A 4,220-nucleotide genomic window follows, 5' to 3' on the forward strand; every position below is an offset into this window, starting at 1 on the left:
AGATTGAGCCGTGGAACCGGCTCTGAGCTCAGTGTGGAGTCTTGTCCCTCTCCCTTTCCCACTGCCTTCCCCCAGTTCACATGTTTTTTTTTTTTCTTTCTCTCTCACTCTAAAATAAATAAACTATTAAAAAAAAGAATTTTCTTTTAATTGGCTTGCTATAACCCCCAATCCCATGATCTGATAAAAAGCCATTGTTGATAAACCCTGTGAAATGTTACCTTCCCTCTGTACTAACATTTTACTTGGGTCTGTTCTGAACAGTTGACTCGATCACAATAATATTTAAGTTTCACATCACTTATATCTTTATAATGTGGTTAAATAACTCCAATACCTTCCCTATTCCAATTCTAAGAATTCTTAATAAAAATTGTCTTGGCCTTGTAAGTCTCTTTATTTCTTCAAATCCTTTTGTCTACACTAAATATATATTTGTCAGCTTAAATTAGAGACTTTTGATGGTGACTTAAATGAAAGTGATCCAGAGACAAGCATGAATACATAATAGAAAAAAAGAGCCACTCATTTGAACACCATTTCAAATGTCCTCTGACAAGCAAAATCAGGAAAACCTAACAAATTCTGTATGTTTCATACATTACTAAAATAAAAAGTGCAGAAGTGATAATCCCAGAAAGCTAGATCTATAGTTAAAAGTGCATGCTTTTCTATTCAGTACGATCTAGTTACCTTAGCTATTTGAAAGTCAGAATCCCCAAAGGCAGATGAGGAGTCTGAACTGTTAATTGTAAGTAACCATAATTTCATCAAAGAATGATTGCAAGAAATGCATGTGAAATTGCTTGGTCAAACAGAAGATGCTATATAACTATCAGGCAATCTCACACCTCTACAAATTAATCTCAGTTACTGTCCTATCGTGTGTTCCTAGCACAGATTTAATGTGCACTGACCTAATTGTTGCTTTGCATTGTCCTCAGATCCTCCCACGTGTGATCTGAAACTAGGCCCCTGTGAAGGGCAGCGAAAGACAGAACAGGCAGGCCAGGCCAAATGGGCAGGCGACAGGTGCACTGAGCAAGGTAACTCATACGTAAGGCTTGCCTAGGGTTCCGCAAAGCAAGGAGATCTCTGCTTCCACCTGCCAAATCTTGAGGTTTTTGCTGTGGCTTTACCTGGTCTCGGTCAAGCGTACCATCCTACCATCCCGATGGTCTCAGCACCATAACGCTGTCTCAAGGCTATTTCTTTGGGGCAGCTTCTAGTATGGAAGTCCCCTGCTGCTGGGCTCCAGCTCCCAGGTCAACCAGGTGTCATGTCCTTGTGATGGCGGTGATCCAATTCAACAGTAATGATTCCAGGGCTAACAGAGTACGATGCCTTCCTTCCCCACTACAACCTCCACTGAGGAGTTAAATCTGGGGAAACATTCAAGATTTAGCATACTTTTACAGTACCTAAACGTTCAAGGAAGAAACTGTTTTCCACTTGGCTCTTCAATTAGCAATAATCATGCCTCGGATAAACCTCATTGGCTACGATACTGCCACTGCGCAAAGCTCCACTTGGCTCTTCAAACATAAAATTTCTACTTAACTATCATGGGTTTCTTCTTTCTGCTACACTGTGGGATGACAGTATGGAGTCAGAACTACATCTTAATTGGGGTTTTTACAGGACGTAAAGAACGAATGGATAAACACTGCAAGTAAACGTGAAAAAAACTAAAAAAAAAAGTACTTGATAGGATGTAGATATAGTGGATGATTATTGAAAATAACATGGGCGGGGGGGGTGGGAGGTTGGGGTACCAGGTGGTGGGTATTATAGAGGGCACGGCTTGCATGGAGCACTGGGTGTGGTGAAAAAATAATGAATAATGTTTTTCTGAAAATAAATAAATTGGAAAAAAAAAAAAAGAAAATAACATGGATATTATCCATGCAATAAATGCTATTAGAAACATAACAGTTGTGTGTTATTTGTGTCTATAAGCCTGGATTTGTACAAAATTTTAACTTCATTTTTTGAAAAATGTTTTGGGTCACATTTACATTAACGTAAACAATTCCGTTTTCTTTCTCATAACCACTACTTGTATGTAAAACATTGCCAGGCTTTCCTGTCTTTATTCAAATATTCTTACTCATGGTCCTATTTTCATTTTCGTGTTTTAAGAAAAATAAACCACAATATCAATCAAGAAACAGGCAGTTTTCTGGAAACTTAATCAAACATCCATTTGTATCAGAATTAAGACTTTTTAAATTAAGTCAAGTTGTGACACTTTAGTTTCTATGGAAACACATTTTAATACTAAGCAATCCAAATAATGAATTATTTACTTGAAGATTAAAAGCTATAGAACATATGCCATACACCTTTTTTTTTAATTTTTTCTTAACATTTTATTTATTTATTTATTATTTATTTTCAGCATAACTGTATTCATTATTTTTGCACCACACCCAGTGCTCCATGCAATCTGTGCCCTCTATAATACCCACCACCTGCTACCCCAACCTCCCACCCCCTGCCCCTTCAAACCCCTCAGATTGTTTTTCAGAGTCCGTAGTCTCATGGTTCACCTCCCCTTCCAATTTCCCCCAACTCCCGTCTCCTCTCTATCTCCCCATACACCTTTTAATAGTAATTTCATTATTTTGAAATAGTTAGGATCAAGAAGTTGTCATTTCTCCTAGGTAAATCTGCCTATAGCTTTTTACTTAGTTCTTAATAACTCTGCGCAGTGGCACCTGGGTGGCTCAGTCAGTTAAGCATCTGCCTTCCACTTGGGTCATGATCTGGGGGTCCTGGAATTGAGTCCTGTGTCCTCGGGCTCTTTGTCCAGTGGGGAGTCTGCTTCTCCATCTCACTCTCCCTCTGTGCTCTCTCCCTTTCTGCCTCTCTCTCTCAAATAAATAAATAAAACCCTTTAAAAAAAACCCTATGTAAATAGGAATTGAAAGAGTAGACAAGCATCTTTGATCTGACTGAAAAAATTGATTTTTTTCTCCATCTTTCCTTGAGGTACTTACAAAATTTTACATCGAGGTTTATGTTCAACTAAAGGCAAGGCTTAAAAGTCACCCCATGGAATGCATGCCCGGCTTCCCATGGGTTCTGGCACCTCGGAGCCATCACCTACTTCCCACCAACCAGCAGAAAGGTCAGAGTCCTCACTGTGAGCAGCCAGTTACAGTGTGGACTTTCTCGGGCCAGCGGGATCTGCAAATAAGGCATCCTGACAGAGGCTGGCTGAGTCATTTCAATGGCTCAGTCCAGCAGTGCCTGGTCAGGACCAAATTGCTTTCCCTTTCAGACCCGAAGATCATCAGGACTCATTTGAGACCCATGTGGAAAATGGGCTGCCATGGTCTCGGTAATGTCTTGCTTAATGGTATTCATCTAATCACCGTGGGTTTGGGAAACTGGATCTTCTCAGTGATATAAAGCTGTGCTTCTCCCTGTAATGCGAGTCGGCGGGTTGTTTGGTTTTCTGTCTTCCCAAATAACAAAAGTAGATAAAAGGATGATGAGGCCCCGGTGTCACACCACACACACACACACACACACTCAGACTCACAAAAGCACATTTATTTATTTTTTTTTATATTTTATTTATTTGTCAGAGAGAGAATAAGCAGGGGGGCAGCAGAGGCAGAGAGAAGCAGACTCCCCACCCCATGAAGCTCAATCCTAGGACCCCGGGATCATGACCCAAGCTGAAGGCAGATGCTTAACCAGCTGAGTCACCCAGGCATCCCAACACAAACATACGCTTATTTTTTTTTTAAGATTTTATTTATTTATTTGACAGAAACAGAGACAGCGAGAGAAGGAATATAAGCAGGGGGAGTGGGAGAGGGAGAGGGAGAAGCAGGCCTCCTGCTGAGCAGGGAGCCCGATGCGGGGCTCAATCCCAGGACCCTGAGATCATGACCTGAGCTAAAGACAGAGGCTTAATGACAGCCACCCGGGTACCCCACAAATGCCATTTAGAAAACACTTAGCCTGGACATATTCTGAATGTCTCTTGTGACTGTATCTTTACTGATCGTTAATGTTTGCCTAGATTTGGCAGAAATTAAAAGGTTTGCTTTAACAGAAATGTAGGGAATTGTGACTCCTGGTCCCTGTGTTGAATCCACAGAGCACGTATAAGGACAACAAGGCTCAGACAAACCCCCAAATGTGTCCCGGGTCGCTCACTCAATGGCAAGGCAGGTATGCATTTTTCAGATTCCAAAGTTTGA

The 4,220-nt window shown here is 40.9% G+C and overlaps 1 non-coding gene across 1 annotated transcript; it reads right to left on the reverse strand.

The window, feature by feature from the left end:
- Positions 1-1,379: 1,379 nt before the first annotated feature.
- Positions 1,380-1,525, reverse strand: LOC122905660. Its single transcript, XR_006384385.1, has one exon. It is a non-coding gene; the product is annotated as a U4 spliceosomal RNA (small nuclear RNA).
- Positions 1,526-4,220: the final 2,695 nt, after the last annotated feature.

Source organism: Neovison vison, chromosome 4, assembly GCF_020171115.1.
Source record: "Neovison vison isolate M4711 chromosome 4, ASM_NN_V1, whole genome shotgun sequence".
NCBI lineage: Eukaryota > Metazoa > Chordata > Mammalia > Carnivora > Mustelidae > Neogale > Neogale vison.